General features: G+C 43.1%; 1 long non-coding RNA gene across 1 annotated transcript; it reads left to right on the top strand.

Annotated features, from left to right (window-relative positions):
• Positions 1-9,278: 9,278 nt before the first annotated feature.
• LOC307232452 lies at positions 9,279-10,011 on the top strand. The gene is made up of 3 exons (XR_013844234.1): positions 9,279-9,456; positions 9,636-9,719; positions 9,880-10,011. It is a non-coding gene; the product is annotated as an uncharacterized lncRNA (long non-coding RNA).
• The last annotated feature ends 11,249 nt before the right edge of the window (positions 10,012-21,260 follow it).

Genomic DNA, 21,260 nt, shown 5'->3' with positions numbered 1-21,260 from the left:
TGGGGTCTTCATCAAATTATGGATTCATCAGGAATCCACATTCTTAACTGGTCTTCAGCTGATTTTCCTGCTTTTTTTATATATATTTTTAAATCAGAATCTTGAAACACTTGTGTTTGTAAAATTTGTCTGACAACCTGGATGGAAACGTACGTTCCTCAGCAGGCAGCATCAGTGCTTGTTTATTGGGTTTATGATGGCATGATGGCGGGCGTAGAGGTTCACATGTGTACTCCAGATGTTCCTGTCCCTGGAAGGAGTGCCAGCCCGGTGTTTTTCCCCCCGCTGGTACTGTAGGTAGAAGAGGTGTGGAAAGGTGAGGAGGGATTGATGATTCTCCAAGACAGCCCAGCTAGGCAGGCAGCCACACCTCCTGGCCAACTCATGGGTTCAGATCACTTTACTGAGTTATTCAGCGAAGCCTTTTCATTCGAATAAAATATATAACATGGACCAGCAATCCATCGCTGGTCTTCATCCCCCACAGATTGGTTCAATCAATTAAATGCGTACTTTAAAACACTCTAAAACAAGTTTTGTATGACTATATGTATATACTGTATATAAACGTGTGTCTTATATCATCTTTATCTTATAATATCCTGTTTGATCGTCTATAACTATTTACTTTTAAACCCTGGTACACACAATATATGTACAGTTTATATATATATATATATATATATATATATATATATATATATATATGTGTGTGTGCATATTGTCAAATTGTTTGTTTATTTCAAAATGTTTTGGTTCAGTGTATATTGCCATTTTTTCAATTTCTGAGGTGATTTTTAGGTTTGTTGAACATTGCCATTTTTTTTAATTTTAGTTCATTTACAAATATATATATTTTTAAAGTTTTTAATATGTATTTTTACTTTTATTATTATCGCCAATTTTTTTGATGTGAGCTGCTATAACACAGGAATTTCCCTCTGGAGATGAATAAAGTGTCTATATATATCCATCTATCTAGTGCACATTTGTTTAATTAATAGTTGACTGCACATGGTTTAATATCTGCATCTAACTTCATGTCTGTGATATCAGTAATCTTGTCTGTCATCTTCTCTTGTCTCACACTCAATAAAAGATAAATCCGGTCGTGTCAATGCACGACTTTCATGACTCACGTTGCCTTCCGTCTGTTTGTGCAATGCCGCATTCACTGGGATTTATTAACAGATCCAATTACTTGAGAATACTTGGGAATTGTGTGTCTCCGTTGCATTTTCTTGTCAAACACTCTGCAGTGTGTAACTGCAAGCGGCGGCTTCGGACAAACACCCTTGTAATGCTTTATCACTTATCGTGCTGAAAATCGCCACTTTATCAAGAACCAATCGGTTGCGTAACTCCCATTTTAAAAAAATTGGCACAAAAAAAGGAAGCCCCGTCCACAACAAGGACCATGTTATACAACGCTTTTATTCCCGGTCCGTTGAGAGGGGCATCATAAAAACACGTCTCCAGTACATTTCCAGCCGCTTGCTGCTATAATTAAACTGGGCTGTAATTAAATGAACACACTTTCTTTACGAAAAACAAGCCACACCGCGTACGCACACAGTAGTGGGCCAATGTAAACCTCCCTGAACGGAAAACATAATCAACAAACGGAAAATAAGAGCTAAAGATGAAAACAATCGTTCAAAGTTGTGATGTTGAGACATAACTTTGTATGTTTAGATCAATAGGATGTGAATTTAATGTTAAAAAGACATTTTAAATCAACCATGACCGGAACATGCTATTTGTATTTAGAGGCCACTCTATGGGCCTCATGCAATTCCCTCAATTTATCGCAAGCGTTTGACCATTTTTTAAACAAACTACAATTGATACAACCCAAATATATGGTTTGACATTGTCTACATGAATCCAGTTATAGATTTTGCATTGTATAAAGCTGCTAATCATGGCTTTTTAATAATCCAGAATAAGATGGTTCGCTGCATCTGTCTTCATCAGCTTATTCTTCCCCGGAACAAAACACATAATATCTATCTTGCGTCTCAAATTTATTGCTCCTTTTAAGAGAAAGGTGGCAACCCTCACCACAGACTTCAAGACAGCACATACTGTACATCTCACACACTGAATACATCTTTAAAACACTCTTAACATCCAAAATGTCGATGTGAAAGTTATGGTTCTTATTCTGTTTAACACAATTAACAGTACCACAGCAGCACAACTAAATGTACCTCGATGTGTGATAGCATTTAGAGTTGTATGTTTTAATGAGCACTTCTTACAGTTTTTTTGGGGCAATGATGTCAGTTTAGGCTGCATTTCATTGAGTAATTAATTCAGTTCCACAAGTATGTTTCTGATCAGCATCACAGACAACAAGGTTCAGTGGCATGGCTTTTTTTTTGGGATGCACATTGGACTAAACTTGATCATCTAGCCAGAGCCTCTTTTTTAACAGCTGTAATTAATTTGACTGTACCTGATCTGATAACGGACACCGACAAAGGGCAGACAGAATGTTCTGAAATTCTTATCAGGTTTTGCTCAGGCCACGGCAGGCTTGAACAGATTCTTTGGGCCGACTTATGGTGAATGCTGTTGCTTTACCAACACATTACCATGTGTTGTTCCAATTATTTCAGGTCGAGACAGCACCATAAAGTAGACTTTTTTCTCAAATTTGAATTCCCAGGTATTAAGCTAGAAGTTCAGGTGATGAAAATGATACCGAGCACTGACATGTCCAGGCAAGCGGCACTTCCCTCCTTTCTGCCATTCTGTGACGCCAAGGAGGAAAAAGTAAAACATCTGTGATGTTTATTTTGAATATTCACCAACGTGTCTGAGCTATCTGAGTGTGCTAAAGTTGGCACGATTGCACAAATCTGATTCCAAATGAGCTTCTTCCGTATTTAGATACGGAATGAGTTCAGATGAATTTCACTGAGGGATAAGAAAAAAAAAAAACAAAAAAAAAAACAAGGATTAAAAAGTACGGCTTTATGAAACTGTACTGTCCCACAAACAACAATCACATGACAGGTGTTTAGACAGGTCTACAAAATCCCAGTCGGGGTATTTTTTCGCGTCATCTGGACATCCATCCATCCATCTCTCCGCCCTGGCCACCACAGATTTGACCACACCTTTCCCCATCACCTGGAAGTCCTCCAGAATGGCCTGCACGTTGGGGAGGGTGTGCGCTCATTCCCCTGTCACCTCCACAAGGCGAGCGGAGATCTCAGAGGTCTGGATGACAGGAGAGGGGTTTTATTCAGTACATGGTTGAAAACTTCTTCCCAATACTGATGGTATCACTGATGTAGCACTAGAAATCGACTCATTCTAAAAGCCCATCGACACGTTCTCAGATCACGTTATCAAATACTTTTGAGGCGGCGTTATCCCCATGCTTACCTTGAACGGCGCGGGATCGAAGGCTTTTGGCTTCCACGGCACTGCAATCACTGTGCCACCGAAGGGGTCACAGAAGAAGAGCGCCAAGTGCCCAAAGGAATCCTGGGAGTGGATGTGTGTATACATAAGTAAGTGGGATTGGAGGGGATTGCTCCATCATATTTTTTTAATTTCGAGGACTTTCAAGGACTTAAAGGACACAAAACAAGTATAATCAATTTTCAATGTGATATATATATTTATTAAAACATAATTTAAATGGGTTTTCTGGCCCAGGGCCAAGGAATGAGCGACAGGAGGCAGGCGAAGGCAAAACAGCGCCGGCTGGTGTGTATTTATTACAATTCAAACAAGAAGGTGGCTCGTGGGCCAAAGCCAAAATCATACGCTCGCCGGCAAATAGGACTTTTCAAGCTATTTTCAAGGTATTCCATGACCTAAATTTCTGAGGATGAGCACCTCAAGGACAGCAGAGGTCCCCTAAGAACCCTTCTAATTTGCCTGCAAACTCAATCTTTCTTGGAACAAGGTCAAAAGTCCTGTTTTGCAAAGCTTTTACTTGTGCGATTTCCAAGCAAACCGATGAGCAACAGGCTCTCCTGCGCAGTACAGTATTTCACAATGACATCAACATTGTTGCCAACAAAAGTCCTGTTCAAAAAACAACTGGAACTCCGGGACGTGAGAGACAGCCACAGTGACTTATGGAGTGAATCAAGAGTGACTAACCCTGAGCTGCAATGGCTGTCGAACGATTGAGGAGACCTCAGAATGTTTCTTCATAAACACAAAAGAGCTGGTTCTTGATGTGCTAGATCGGGGGTTCTCATCCTGTGTTCCGGGGAGAGGGTCCCCAGAAAAATTATTAATTGTTAAACTTCTTCATTATTTAATTTACAAGATGTTAGTACCATTACCATATGTATGATAATGACCATTTTGAACATAGCTTCAATGTTATTTTCCTAACCACAGTATAGTTTGGTATGGAAGTGTGGGATAAATCATATCTAAACACTAAAATCTAAAATATAAAATTGAAGGGTCCTTGTTATGAAAAAGCTTAGGAATAACTCAGCTAGATAACAAAAGGTTTATAGGATTTAGGATTTTATTGAAAAATTGCAATAAAGTGAAATGGAGCACCAATGATGTACCACTCGGATACAAACATAATTTGGAAGTGAAAGGGTGTAGGAGTTTGTTTCACAGACCCTGGCGTCCTGGATCTGACTGCCGTACATTAGCTGCGGTTCCAGAACCTTGAGGCTCTCCGCAGCGACCAGCACCACCCGCTGCAGCATCTAAACACAAATAAACACATTAGCACACGGACAAACCCCTGGACACGACGACGTTTGGTGTAGCAAACACACACGCGCTCAAAGAAGCAAGGGCAGTCTGCTGGTGAATATTTAACACTACAATAGATGGACTGTAGCCACTATGGGTTCTCAGAATTCATCCTTATTTTTAGACTATTTCAATGCTTTTAGAAAAGAACTTTCATATTACACAGCCTTACGACATGGATGTGAACTTTTTGCCCGACGTGCTTCTCGTCTGTACTGCAACACTCATATTAGCTTAGAACACATACACTCGCACATAAATCTTACTCTGAACGACACTCCACCACACAATGTTGTTTGTTTCTATGTTTTTTCTATGTTTATTTCTCTCACACGTGGTGATTCTCCCCCTGTTGGAGAAGTGATCAGTTGGTTATAGACCCAAACATGATAAATAGTTCTCCAAAGAAGGGGGTTGGTGGTGGTTCTCTATAAGCAAAAACTGTGCTCTTGTCATTCTACAGGTCATCCACAGAACAGAGTTATTGCAGCAGTTCTTGATGATTAAAGAATTAATAAAGAGTTGCATTGCAGGTTGAGAACTTGAACTACACTTGCAGACTAAATCCTGTCCTAGATGCAATGGCATACAAACACTCAGTGCTGTATGCCCAGCATGCTGACAGCACAAAAAATAAAGATATAGATTCCCACTCATATATATATATATATATATATATATATATATATATATATATATATATATATATATATATATGAGTGGGAACACACACACACACACACACACACACTCAAAAAATAGTAGTGTCCCATTCTCATCTGGTTCCATACTGTGCTTGTATAAAATAAACACAAAACTTCCAGAAAAACGTTCCTCTGTGTTCTCTGTGACTATTGAATGAGCTTGAGACAATGGATGACATAAAAACAAATAGCAGGGCTAGCATTGAGGTGATAATGTACATAATAGCAGTGTAATGTTTAGAAGATAAGGTCATTCATATATTTGAGTTACCATATTTCCTCAAATATAAACAGTTACTCAAATAAAATCCAGACATCTAATAAATGCCGGGGGTGTGGTCAACACAAACAAATAATTGAAGACTCAAATTAAGACCAGGGTTAGGGGAAAATCCAAGGATGAACTACCGGTGCCTGTTACAAAGCATGTGTAAGGTAAGCCAGTTAAGCATAATGTACATTTCCGCTGCTTTACTGTGAATTAGTAAATTCATGAATACAATCATGCTATCTTCAACACTTTATTGTCCTCAGCTCATTGTGTGAGAGGTAAATCTAACCCTAAAAATTGGAGCGTTTGTTTTTTTTGCCCTACAGTGTGCCGTTTTGCGCACTTTATAAGTTATTATTACTTAGTACTACTACACTATGGAAATACTTATTTGCAGTATATTTTTAGTATCTATCGATCCCTGTTGCTTTTCAGAACGACAACTAATGCACACACACACACACACACACACACACACGAGTGTAACTGACCATCTGTGTATTATGACGATTGATTGTATGAGATTGCTTTTTCTCTGTATATCTGTAATACTGCATCACTCTTTATTGTTTATCACATGTTTTTGCTGTTTTACCTGTTGCTTCTTAATTTCTGTTGTATTTTTTTATTATAATTATTTGAATCGGAGCCTCCCAGTCTACAACTTTTACACAACTTTACTTGTCTCTAATTGCCGCAGCACACATTTTTAGAGTGACTACGAAGCAGACCGCAGATAAAGCCATGGGCCATCTCTTTGTTTACACTTAAAGACCGATCATTGTGTCACTTAACAGGTCTGGAAGCCCTAACACCTAACCCATACGTATGCAAACGCAGTCCCATTGTCGAAAATCTCCATATCTCAATGGAGCAATCCACCCCTTTCTCACTGAGAGGTGAAAATTCCTCACTGTAGAGGGGGAATCAAATATTCAGTTTACTATTATATGGCGATTTATTTAATAGTGGGCAACTAATGTGTGAAGTAAACCATGGAGTTTAAACTCTGTAATCAGCAAAACAATCTTGAGTGCTCAGAAGGAGCCATATACTGTTTTGTCTTTGTAACATTTGTGCAAATTATTATTATATCCCTGGTGTTGATTTTTTTCAACTTTTATTGATTGATTTTTAACATTTTATTGTTTTTTGGAATTTGGAAAATCAATCTATTCGATGGGGGACCATTTCTCCAGTAGAGAGGCTCAAATGCAGAAATTTGTTGTAAAATGTCATAATTATTTTTCGTTTAATAAAAAATAGATAGCTCAAAAACCCTCATTTTGAAATCAAAAGGCTGAAGACTAGAATCTAAAAATCCACACACTTGGCCACTTTAAAATGAGTCTAGTAAAACTTTAAAACTATTCACTTCAATTTATCAAGTATTGCATACCTGTTTTGTCTTACTTCTTATGCAGTGTTTGTCTTACAACACTGTGTCAATCTTACCATTTAGTATGACACTGCATTGTTTGGCCCACGGCTATTTAAGATCCACTATCAAGTTGACTCACTGTCATTATTGTCTGCATTTTATTTTGTCTTTCACTTAGGTTAAGACTTTGATATTACTTATACTACACTACTTCTTTCCATTTTCGATTTTTTTAAATTGTTCAAAAATTAACACTTTAAATACTCTTTAAATTCAGTTTTTAAATACAGTTATATTTTTATCACTTCTATACCTTTATTTTACATATTATGTAAAGTTCACTTAGCTGTGAGACTATGAATCTCATTACTGGTAATGATGCTTGCATTGTTATCAAGTATTTCGCAATAAACTTGAAACTATAATTACATAGACCTAGTTTGAGTGCTCTCATTACAAAGCTATTGAACTTTGTAATTTCAAAAATGTAAAAAAACAAAACAGCTCCCATTTAAAAATTAAACAGCTGTGCAACATGTAGATTAAAATAAATCATGAAGACATGTTCTCATTCATATGAAAAAAAACCAATTGTCCTTTGAACCCTGACCAGAGGTCATCTTTCAAAGTTCAATATCTCAGGTAATGAGTCAGGGTTAGGGGTAAAAATCTGAAATCTCTTTCTGGAATGTGATTGTGTTTTTGTGAAGTTAGCGGCGTCTCATGGTGACACACTGCAATTTAATAAATGGGCGCGTTTACAGTCTAAATTAAACACCCTGTCAGGACACATGAGAAGAAGACTGGAAGCTGACTGAAAGCTGGTTGCAATTTGACTGTCTGCCGGCTGGACGAGGCCTCTTCAAGTGGCTCCTACCGTACCCAGACACCAAATCAAGGCCAGGGAGAATTCCTGGCCAACACCACCCCCCCCCCCCCCCACTAACCACCACCACCACCACCACCACGCAGAGAACAAAAATGAAAAAAAAAAGTTTAAAGCAGACTCCGACACAGTGTTACTATACCAAACAGTTGGCAGTCTCTGAAACAGGGTTTCCATACCTCAAACAAAGGTCAAAAAAAAAAAATAACGGGTCCCCTTCCAGAGGACCTGGTTCCCCGGAGCAGCATGGTCAACCGGCTTCCTTCCCCCAGGGTGACAGCAGACTGCTCCCTCCTCCCTGCCGGAGCGGGGCCTCGGGCTGCTGCGCTAGCTGGTGAAGGCGAGCCGGACTTGGCTGTTGCGGGGGCTGCTTAAAGGGGTGGCCTGGCTGCTGGACTGCTGGATGGAGGAGCTGGCCACCCATCCTGGTTTCTGCGGCTGCTTCTCCAGCGGTCCTCCGCCGGGCCCCTGGGTGCTGCTGCTGCCAGCTAGGAGAGATTTGGGGCTGAGGCTGCCCAGAGACACAGAAGACGGGGAGTTGTATACACCAGTTTATTGTAGAGAGAAGGCTAGGTGGAATTAGCCAGGAGCAGATCGAACATGTCGTGACAGGGCTCCTATCTTGAGTGTGTGTGGGGATGGCGGTTTTACCTGCTGCTCGTCAGACCAACCATCGAGCAACAGGTATGCAGCCACTCTGATCACAATTACATAGATCTAGGTCAGGTGTGGCCGCTCAACCGGACACCACACATACACATACTCTGTGTTGTATGCCCAGCATGCTGACAGCAAAGGTAAACATTTTAATAAATAAAAATAAAAAGAATTACGTATCATAACCCAAAGACAGATTCTATTCACAAAAGCACATTTTCAACTCAGACAGCTGAGCTCAACTATTGCCAAAAGCAGGTATAAAGAGTAGAATTTTGAATCTTGGTACATCAGCATTCGATGAGGAAACCTATGACGTGAATTTTATTATGATTTTTAAGGGACAATAAGAAAATCGTGAGACTTTTGAAAAATGACTTTGTCTAACTGCAGATGGCCATAGATGTGTGTGTGTATGTGTATGTATATATACATATATATGTTTTTTTTTTTTTATAAACTTTATACGCGTACTACTTAAGGCAACCAAAATCCATTGCTAATGCTCTAGTGTGCTGGATGACGTAGGGGTGAGTTCCAGCCCGCCACAGCGACTATAAAGGGTGACGCTGGGTCAAGGTAAAGTCTCAGAGTTGGCGTTCAGCTTCGCACAAGGGACGGAGCTGGGACTGGACTGGACAGGAAGTTTATCTGGGTCAAGCTCGGCACCATGGGGCGCCGCCTCCTCCAAGTGATACTGCTCTGCGCCACCGGGCTCCTCTACAGCCACGCCAACATGGAGGAATTCAAAACGAGATACCTCACTCACTTTACTTCAGAGGAGGACGGCAACGAGAAGCAACTGGTGAGCCACAGACGATAATAAAAATATACTGCTTTAGAAAGCGTTGTAAATACGACTTCATTTGCTGTTGTTTCATCTGTTCACGCAAATATTCCAGTAATGTGTGAGTGAATGTCTTAATATTACTTATCAATAATTAAAAAACAAATAATATTCCTTCAATGATCCTATGTTTCCAGATCAATGATCTGCGTGGGGTTCTGGAGAGATTACAGAACAACAGGTTTCCATCCATTGGGAAGAAGCATAATTACATGTCTTTGGTGAGGGAAGGGAAATCTCCCTCAATAATCTTCTCAATTAAAATATGGAAACTCGTTCTAAAAATGATGACAATATTTCTGCCATGCGGCGTTCCCATATTGATCATCATTCAGCATGAATCACTCGTACCAATAAACCTGTTGCTGCGTCTTGTTTCAGTGTGACCCGGGGGAACAGTGTGCTCTGAGGAAAGGCTCCAGGATCGGGAAACTGTGCGACTGCTTTCTACCGAGGACGTGCAACTCTTTTCTACACCGCTGTTTGTGATGTTTTTTTTTTTTTATACCTCTGCTTTGTTTATATATTTAAGTCTGATTTAGGCATAAAGTAAAAACAAAATAATTCAGTGATTTGATTATTTTTCTTTTCTGCTCAATGTTCACTTGTATATATATCACATTTTTTTCAAACTTCATTAAATATGTTTTGTTTACATCTGTTGTGATATCCACTCTGCGTGTGTGTGTGTGTGTGTGTGTGTGTGTGTGTGTTTGTGTGTGTGTGTGTGTGTGTGCTGACCTGTGCTGATCTGTGCTCTAGGCGCTTGTTTGGTCCACAGAGAGAGATTTCGGTCACTTGGCGTGGCGATGAACATAACGGGCAGAGACTCTCTGGAGGCCGTGAAGTTGTTCTTGATGTCGGTGTAGTCCGCCGCTGCACGTGACAGAGGGGACACATATACACACGTCCATGCATAGACACACACACACACACAACAATTAGCCACGGCATTGAAATTGTGACACATAGGAGCAGGATGTAAAAGCATTCCAAGAGTGTACACAGAGAGGCGGTCACACGTAGAGGAAATAAGAGTGTGTGTGTGTGTATATGTGCGCACATGAACGTGCGCACACACACACACACACACACACACACACACACACACACACACACACACACACACACACACACACACACACACACACACACACACACACACACACACACACACACACACACCAGTTGTTCCTCCAGTTGAAAGAAGAAAGCAGATGGAGGAAGCGCAGGAATCCCACCTGAGGAGAACTTGGGCGAGAGGAGGAGATCTTTAAATAAAAACCTCATTTCACATGATGCAACAAAGAGAGGAGGGGGAGGGGAGGGGGAGAAAGAGATGCTTATCAGCCCTAAAAAAAAACCACCCAGAGCTTTTTTTTTTTTTTTTTTTTACCTCGGAGGAGAGAAGGGAGCGGGCTGCAGGAAGAGCGAGGCCACCAGGAGGTCAGCCGCGTCCTCCGAGACATCGTTGCTGAAAAGCTGGGCACCGAGCCAGCGCTTGGCCAGTCGACATGCTGCCCCGAAACATGGGTGCTGCTGCTGGAGGCTGACACACACACACACACACAATCACACACGCACGCACGCACACACACACGAAAAAATAAATAAACATGGAGAGAGGGAGCAGAGAGGTGGAAGGGAGGAACGTGAATACTGCAAAACTTGAAGAGAAAATGGAAGGTACAAACAGTGGATTCCCTGCTTGAAATCGGGACGAAGGTACTTTGAATATTTTACATGAGTACATTTAGAACGAGGCTGTCCTCCTAAAACTAAACAATCACTGGATTTTGTGTGAAGAGGTTAGGGTTTCCCCACACCGCCACCACCGCTTTGCTGAGTTAAAGTCATTTTCCAGTCAACTGTAAAAGTCTGAAAACGTAATCGCCATGTTTTCCGGTACTTTATTGTTATCGTGTGTTGCTTTGAATTTTTTTTATAAAGTAAAAACTTTTTTTTTTTTAAGTAATTAACAAAAACGAAATAATAAATGTGGCAATGAAAAAAGCATCATTTATGATGCTCAGGATCAAATACATAGGGCAGTCAGAATCATAACATTTTAGTTGATGACTAATTGTGGTACAAATATTTGTGATTTAATTCAGTTGTCCTTTTTTGTGATTTTAAGTCACTATAATAGTGGCATAAAATAAAACATGTAACAGAGCCATTTGTAGAAGAGCCATTTATTGAAATCTTCAAGGTTAATAAATGGGACATGAAAATGTAGGTAGTACGTTTGCTTTCCTCATCCCGACAAAAAGATTGTGATCCGCTCAAATAATTGCGATCAGGCGATTATATAATAATTGTGAGAGCTCTAAGGGGACCTTACATCAGTTTTTTTGAGCTGTATGTTTCACAAACCATGTACTAGAACAAGCCGTTCAGCTTTGCTGCCCTGACTGACGTCACAGAGGGAGCCATTCTTATGTAAGAAGCCCTCCATCTGAGTAACTCCACCCATGGCTCGAGCACCAATGGACCCACTTGCATCGAAGCTAATAGCTAAGCAAGGGAACTGCTCTGTTTTTGGCTTGCAGACCAGCACAAATCTTTTAAAAGAAAGAGGAATTAATACCAACTGTTTGTGAAGAAACTGCAAAGAGATGTAAGTCGTGATTTAATGTAAGTGTGTGTGTGTGTGTGTGTCTGTGTGTGTGTGTGTGTGTGTGTGTGTGTGTGTGTGTGTGTGTGTGTATCCACGGTAGGTTGACTGTGCTGTAAGCTGCAGTGCACAATCCGCTCCAAACAAAACTGTAGATGTATTTATTTTATTTTCCGACGTTTCCGTAATTGAAGGAAGCAAAAAAGCCTCAAGCCCCGTCCTGTCCCCATGCGCTCCAAGCTCCGCGCCGCTCTTGAAAAACGCGGTGAAAGTCGGAACAAACCTTCAAATTAGGCCTTGTAGATCAAATATGAGTGAAGATTCGGCAACTGGATTTCTTATTTATCCCCTCAAATTTGATCAGAAACAGATTTTGGGGGACTGATGAGGTCAAGTGAAAGTTTACAGAGAAATACAACGTGATCTGGAGTAAAGCTCAAACCCCATTGGCTCACAGAACTTGGGCCTCGGGAGGGTGGCTCCACCCACTTAAACAGAGTGCCAGGAACACGATGGATTAAAAGGCACATTTAGAACGGCTAGAATGCACAACATGAGTGGTATTTTCAGCCTATATTTTACTTTAAGAACTATATTAACTTCTGTAAAAAGGAGCATAATAGAGCCTCTTTAAATATTTGTATCTTTACCCGTGCAGCATGCTGGTCAGCAGCAGTCTGTGCACTGTCGCCAGCTCCACCGCCCCGGCCTCCTCGTTGACCCCGAGCTCCAGCGGCCCGTCGGCGTTAACATTTTCCCGCAGACCCTGGGGCTCGCAGTGGTACGCCACCTGCATACGAAAAACGCAGGGAAAGCAAAAACAGGAATATCAGTCAACATGAACATGAACCCTTCACTGAGATGTCAAGATCTTGTTTTACATGTTCAGTGTTAGGTTAACCAAGAAGGAAGTGGACATAAGTCAGTGTCTACCTTCCACATCCAGATGAGTGGGGCAGGGCTTGCAGGTATATTTGTGGTGCTTGGTGAGCAGCTCTCCCGGGTTGATGGGGAAACGCAGCCTTGATGTGGCGCAGGGCGAGGCGGTCGTGGGGCCACTTCCCACTGCCCTCCATGTGACAGACCACTACGGAAAAAATAATATTATTTAATACCTGGATAGATTGTTTAGAGATTAAAAAGGTAAGTGGCTGGCTCTGGTGAGGCGCTGGAATGGGTCAGGGGTCAATACAGGATGAATCAATTCAGGATATTACACATTTCACAGCACTAATTGATTATTTCCCACCATTTGGAGGCGGTAGAAAAAAATCTTGACTCGGCTGTTCTGTTCAACCACGTTGGTTTGGCAGCAAAGTAGGCGTAGGACTGTTCTTTTGACTTAATAGTGAACAAGAAAATGATACCTTCTGCCTTAAAAATGTTGGCATCCTTTTGGTAAATGAGAAAGAAAACCCCTCTATTAACGCAATCAATTTAATATTGATATTAATATTAAAGACACACCATATGATAAATACGACAAAGTGGAATAGTTAAAAACATTGAAACAATAACATCGAGTTAAAAAAGGAGGACAAGAAAATACACAAATGTGAAGCGACCGGAGGCTTATATGTCCCGCCTCTAATGATATTCATTTTATTATAGCAGAAGCTGAGCCTTAACTATTGTGGGCCTGAGGTTACCACTGGTTGAGAAGCCCACCTGTCACAAGGGTGACGTAGGCGGGGATAATACTGTAATAAGCTAGTAAGCACATAGTATTGATTCATATTTATAATTCATATTTATCTTGTGAATAGTATATTCTGTATTTCTGACTATTTCTCTTCTGTATTTTTTCGTATTTTGTTTATATTTGACGATTACATGTTTACTTCACTATTTCTTATATTTGATTTCATTTCGTTTTGGATTGAATTTAAGCAGTTCGCTTCTTTCTTTCTTTTTTTTTTTTTTTTTTTTTAAACGCCAATTTTCGGTGAAACACACCAAACCTCAGCGGAAAAAAGACCCTCGCTCAGCCAGCCGGTCGTTATTGCAAAAACAACCCCCGACGGGGGGATTCGGGACCCCGGCACGTAGCGGAGGGATCTTCGTGAAATAAAAAAATGATAATAATAATAATATCTTTGTTAGGAAATAAACAATGAATCAACAACACCGCGTGAAGGGGCTTTCGATAACAACAACAACAACAACAACAACAACAACAAACAGCGCGGTCGACACACGCGCCACGGCGCGCCCCTGCCGTCACGCGACTTCACCCCGCGTACCACGTCGATGACGTCGACGCAGTACGCGCAGAAGACACGCGGAGACCTGCGTCTTCCGGAGGCGTTTTAAAGACGGGAGCGGAAGGGGAGAGGCCGTCCTTCCCCGGCGAAGGGCTGGCCCACGCTGGTTTCAGTGACATCTTGGGGTTTTTTGTTTTTTTTGTTGTTGTTGTTGTTGTTGTTTTGTTGGTTTTAATGGCAAACGTTTTTCGAGAGCATGTGCAGCAGCGCAATACAACTGGACGCGGGTAGCGGTGCAAAGCGTCAAACATGGTGAGGAGAGGGTGAGGGAGGCAGGGCGAGGATGGGATTCGGAAGGGATACGAGGAACAAATGGAGATAAGGTGTGGCCGGATAGTTTAATAGAATATAGGTTATATTATTATCATTATAATAATAATAATTATTATTTATTTTACTTATTGTATTTTATTTTACAGACTAATGTAAACTAGAGCCTGTTCTACGTACTCCGGTAGGGAAGGTGGCGCTATGCACCTAAAAGTTGGTATTGCAATCCGCCTAAAAACGGCAGGAAGAAGAAAAAGATTTTAAAATAAATAAATAAATAAATAAAGGAAGCGCAAGATGATGACGTCATCCAACATCGCCCCCGTGTATCTCACGCAGGGACTCCAGAATCTCTGCGTGACTGCTTTAGTAAAACGACCGTTTAAAAATATATATGTCTTCCAAAAATACGACATGGTTAACTTAGCATTTAAAACATAGGTGCATGCACACAAACTGTTTTATTGAGGTCTGCGTGTGAGGCTGCCACCCACTTCAAGATGAAGAGGAGTAGGGGACGCACTGATGTGTGGGACAGCTTTATCGTGGAGGGGGAGCTCGTACGGTGCCTCAAATGTGACACTTTGCTGGACTACCACAAGGACATCTCGAATCTGATACGTCACCTGGCCAAGTGTCACGCATCTCCCCTGTCGGAGGAGGACGGGGACGCCAAGGGCCATGGAGAGGCGGCGGGGGCCCAGGAGGTTTCCCCGGAGCCGGGGGAGAAGAAGAGATACAAGCGCAGCTCCGTGTGGGACGTTTTCATCAGAGTCAACGAGGAAGTCCGCTGCACGTTATGTGACCTCAGGCTTAAGTACATGGGCAGCACCACCAACATGATCTACCACATTGAGCGAAAGCATCGGAAGACAAAGCCGGAGGACGAGATGCCGCACGTTGGGCCGTCCTACTCGGACCTGACTGAGGTTATCTGCAGGACGATAGAGAAGGACATGCTGCCCGTCAGCATCGTCAGCGGCGACGGCTTTCGGGAGCTTCTCAGTCACGTTGCGCCGAGTTTCAAAATGCCATCCACGGGTGAAATCGAATTACTTATGGAAGATCATTACCATCAGAAGGTGTGCAAGCTTTTAGCATTGCTGACCACACCTGAGACTGTATCTCTCACCGTGGAATGCTGGGCAGCGCTGCCCACCGAGAGCTATGTCACCATCACCTGCCACTTCATATCCAGTGACTGGAAGGCCACATCCGCGGTTCTGGTGACACAAAGCTTGTCGGCCACTAAAAACAACTTAACAGATATCATCGTCAACGCCGTGGAGTGTTGGGGCATCACTGGGAGAGTGGTGGCGTGTTGTCATAATGAACACAGCATCTCACCAGCCCAGGGATATGCCAGTGCCACCTGGGAATCCCTTGTGTGTTTTACCAGTATGTTGCAGATGGCCGTCAGCGACGGCCTGTGCGATGGTATACTTTCTGTGGTCGTTGCTGCTGGGAAATTAGTCAAGTATTTCCAGCACACCTCACCAAGCATGGTCCTGGGACATATTCTTGATGAGATGAACCTACCCCAGCGTCCGCTGATCCAGTCGAGCAAATCCAGATGGGAAACTATCAGTGACATGTTTGAACGACTAATGGAACAACGCTGGGCAATTGAATGTGTACTTACTGACCGTACGGCCACCAACCGGCAGGAAGCCCAGTACTATAAGATACAAGAGGATTATTGGGAAATTATTGAAAACATCACACCCATACTGGCAACTCTTAGATCGGCAGCAACAGTTATGTCCGCTGAAACGGTGGTGTCCATCTCAAACATCTACCCCATCACGTTCAGCCTCCTCCAGACTCACCTTGCAGAAAAAGAACATGACATCAAAGAGGTTTCTGAGTTTAAGTTTAAGGTCCGGGAGTCACTGAAGAAACACATGGAGGTAGGTACTATAAACGTATAAACTATGAGCTATAATAGAATAGCACTGAAACTGAACAGATCGTTGCAGTGGATACAATCTGCATCTGTTGAACCCTTTTATTTCAAGCTGTCATTTAATTTACTGTTCACAGGTAGAGTCAAATGACCTGTCGTCAAAACCGGCGCTCATTGCCTCGATGCTGGACCCTCGGCACAAGCATCTCAGCTTCCTCACGCCAACTAGGAGACTGGCGGCAAAAGTGAAACTACATGAAATGGTTTCAAAAATAGATGTTCCGACGACTGCCGTTAGTGCCGTGGCCATTAAAGCCGAAGCTAAAGCTGAAATCCAGGAGGTGCTGGTGACGGCCCCTGCTAGTCAGGTGGCAGTGGCAAAGCAGAAGCAAGGCGATGCCAAAAATGCAATGATGTTCCTCCTCGGAGAAAACTACTGTTCCTCCTATGCCGATGACTCCGAGGCTCAGGTCGACATCTATTTAAGAGACACTTCTCCTTCGCTGGACGTACACCCTCTTGACTGGTGGAAGCTCAACGGCCCAAGATTCCCTCTGCTGGCTAAGTTAGCAAGACGCTACCTGTGTATACCTGGTGTAGCAGTACAAGGTGACCAGAGACCCGCAGGAGAAGGAGGAGAGACATTTGCAAAAATGCGTGCAAGGCTGAGCCCGGGACATGTGGACACCAGTCTCTTTCTGAATAAAAATGCATCACTTTTATAGGCCCATAGGCATTAGGAAGTGTAAATATATACCTCGTTGTCGCTGTTCAATGCAGCTTTATTTCCTGTAAATACAATGGAGTGCGCTCTTCTCCATTCCCGTTCGTCGAACCTAATCAGTATTACTGTATCTCCATCTGGAAATGTAGCTCAGTTTTAGGCTTACACCAAATTCAAAATACTACATCCTGTCTATGCTCAGCACTGGCCTTCCCTAATTAGACAGATAAACTACATAGAATCTGAAAACAAAATCCATTTTTAGATAGCAGAGAAGTAGCTCTTTTTGTTTTTCCTGAAGGGGAAAAAAACAACACCGCCTCAAATAATAAAATACAGGAACGATTCCTGGTCGAAAATCTAAAAATCCCTGCCTGGAACAGCCTCTGGCAAGGTATCCATTCGAGAGGAATGCCATGACTTTCCAGGCCAATTATTGTACCGATAGATTCTGTGTTTTTATATGTCCTCATATATCTGTTAAAATACCGCCCTAGCTGTTATTCAACAGGATTCATTTTGTGTACTCGAAGTGAGTTGTGTGCATGGATGAAAAGGAAAATGAAGAATGGAGAGTCGATCAGCCCGTTGCCGCGGATTGGTCGGAGTCAGCTGGGGGAGGTCTCTTGTGCGTTGTCTTGCAGTGAGGACGTGTGGTGCCGGAGACCCCGTGGCCCAGATTGCAATTCAAACGGACCCTGATTAATTATTCAATACTTTAGGTTCACGTTTTGGCCAGCGAGCCTTTTTGTTCGAGTGGTTTATAATAAAACTCCAGCCGCTCACTCCCCCCCCCCCCCCCCCCCCTCTCTGAACCCGTGTATGTGGATGGAACCGTCTACAAGTGGCTACGGAAGGAGGTAACGCGGAAGGCACCTCGCCATCCCCACTGGAGTGGATGATCGCTGCCTTCACCACCAAGCAAGCAGCCCAGACTCACCGTTTCGAGGAGATGGCGAGGGACCGGGCGCCTGACCGGCAGGCGATCGCGGAGCTTCTGCAGGGCCAGTGGCGGATCCAGGTCGAGGAACATCCAGATGCCGCCCCCCTTCTGAACAGCAGTCTACAAAAGATGATGGGCGATGCCGAGCCGTTCCTCGCCGCCTTCGAGATGACGGCGGAGGCGTTTGGGTGGAGCAGCGTGGAGTGAGCGCTGTGCCTGCTCCCCTTGCTGATAGGGGAGGCGCAGCAAGCGGCGCACGGCTTACTGGCACCTGGTCGCTGGCGATACCGCACCGTCAGGAGGGCAGTCCTGGACCACGTGGGGAGGACAACGGAGGGGCACGGCCTCGCTCATGCCCAACATCTGCGGGACGCGCCCAGGAGGTGGCTGCGACCGGAAGAAACGGTCCCCGGACCATCGACCTGGTGGCGTTGGAGCAGTTCCTCCTCGACGTTCCCGCCAGGATCGCCCAGTGGGTCTGTTGCCACCGTCCCGGCAGCCTGGATGCAGCGATCACACTGGCGGAGGACCATGTGGAGGTGTGCGGCCACACGGCAGCCTACCACTGGAAGCCGGCGTGAGGTAAAACCCCAGGACCAACAGGGGAGCCATTGGGACCTCGACTCGCCTCAGGATTTGTGGGTCATAGAAAAGGTGTTATTGGAAATAAGCTTGACCTTGTTCTTATGAACCGCCGTCTTTGAAATTTTAAGGATGGAAGCAACCTGATGCTCACTGTATCCCTCTGGCAGTAAAGCCAGAATTGAACCCTTCTTTTCCTCATTCAAAACTTTTATTTTCAACTCTTTTGGCATGGTCAATAGTTGTTTTTTTTTATTCCAATTACTTTCAAGATACTACTCGCACTGTTCTGCCATCCAGCTGGTTCCATTGTAAGAGGATAGTGATGATCACAGCAGTGGTTTTCATACTTTTCCTGATTAAATAAGATTACCTCAGTAGAATGAGGTCCACCTGTGTTGGAATACAACAGACATTGCCATATATGAAGAGATGCTGATTTAAGAAGAGATTGGAGTGGTCTCTATTTTTTCCAGAGCTGTATATCCACTCCCATGAGTCTGCGCTAGGCCTTCAGGCACCGTGGCCCGATCTTTTGACACGTACAGGTGAAAAGGTATGTGGTACTTGGGCAAAACAGGAGCATTCCACAACGTGCTCTTCAGGGCTGAGAATGAAGTGGCCATAGCTGTTGTCCAAACCACATTTTCTGAAGCATCTATCAAACATGATGCGCAGGGGACCTTGTCATGGTGTGAACAGTCAGGGATCCATTGACGACAATAGTTAAACATTCCCAGAAAGCTCATCATAGCCTTCTTAGTTGTGGGAGGTGGAACAGCTTCAATCACAGCACTCAGCAACTCTGATTGAAGCTGCACACCCTCGATCTCTTTGACAACTGCCTTTGTCTCTAAGACAACACAAAACCCAACTGAGTCACTTTCTTCCTGCATCATTCCAGTCCGGGATCAGCCAGATGTTGCAACAGCATGAGGGAAGCTTCCTCACACCGTTCTTCACTGTTTGCCAAAGGGAAAAGATCATCCACATACTAGAGGTGTGTGCGTCCAGGGGGCGGTGTGAATGATGCCAGCGCTGAGCAAACAGCGGCAAAGGCGTCAGGGGAATCGATATAATCCTTTGGGAGGCGTGTCCACGTATGAGTGTGGACGGGGACGCTGAAAAAGGCTGAACATCAGGCACATTGGGAAGAATCGGCCACACAGTCATTTACAGCATACACATCTTGCGGAAATCGCCATTCAGTGCGTCCCGGTTTCAAGAGTGCCTAGATGCGGACGCTCGCCAGAGGCAGGTCCACAGTCAACAGGAAATACGTCACATCAGCAGTGGAAGTTGGTCTTCCTTGTGTTCGTTGTTTTCCCTGTGAAGCCCCCGTTAACTCCTAGCATCACAAAAACACGTGTCCAGTTCATTTCCAGCCGCTTGCTGCTATAATTAAACTGGGCTGGAATTAAATCAACTCCTTTACCTCACCGGGGACGCACACAGTAGCGTAAACCTCCCTAAACGGAAAACATAATCATCAAATGGAAAAGAAGAGCTAAAGATGAAAATAATCATACAAAGTTATTTGTGACTTTGTATGTTTAGATCAATAGGATGTGAATTTAATGTTAAAAAGACATTTTAAATCAACCATGACCGGAACATGCTATTTGTATTTAGAGGCCACTCTATGGGCCTCATGCAATTCCCTCAATTTATCGCAAGCATTTGACCATTTTTTAAAGAAACTACAATTGATACAACCCAAATATATGGTTTGACATTGTCTACATGAATCCAGTTATAGATTTTGCATTGTATAAAGCTGCTAATCATGGCTTTTTAATAATCCAGAATAAGATGGTTCGCTGCATCTGTCTTCATCAGCTTATTCTTCCCCGGAACAAAACACATAATATCTATCTTGCGTCTCAAATGTACTGCTCCTTTAGTGACCCGGGAGCTGCTCAAGTGTAATATTATACAAACCTGCAAAAGAGAAAGGTGGCAACCCTCACCACAGACTTCAAGACAGCACTTACTGTACATCTCACACACTGAATACATCTTCACATCCAAGAGTTGATGTGAAAGTTAGGGTTCTTGTTCTGTTCGACTTAACAGTACCACAGCAGCACAACTGAATGTAACCTCAATGTGTGATAGCATTTAGAGTTGTATGTTTTAATGAGCACTACTTAGTTTTTTTGGGGGCAATAATGTCAGTTTAGGCTGCATTTCATTGAGTTATTAACTTAGTGGCAAGGTTCAGTGGCATGGCTTTTTTTTTGGGATGCACATTGAACTAAACTTGATCATCTAGCCAGAGCCTCTTTTTTAACAGCTGTAATTAATTTGACTGTACCTGATCTGTTACGGACACTGACAAAGGGCAGACAGAATGTTCTGAAATTCTTATCAGGTTTTTCTTTGGCCACGGCAGGCTTGAACAGATTCTTTGGAAGTTATGGTGAATGCCGTTGCTTTACCAACAACATTAACAC

The sequence above is a fragment of the Zeus faber genome (assembly GCF_960531495.2).
Source record: "Zeus faber genome assembly, chromosome: 7".
NCBI classification, from domain to species: Eukaryota; Metazoa; Chordata; class Actinopteri; order Zeiformes; family Zeidae; genus Zeus; species Zeus faber.
The sequence above is the reverse complement of the archived record's forward strand: the minus strand, read 5'-3'. Positions and strand labels throughout refer to the sequence as shown.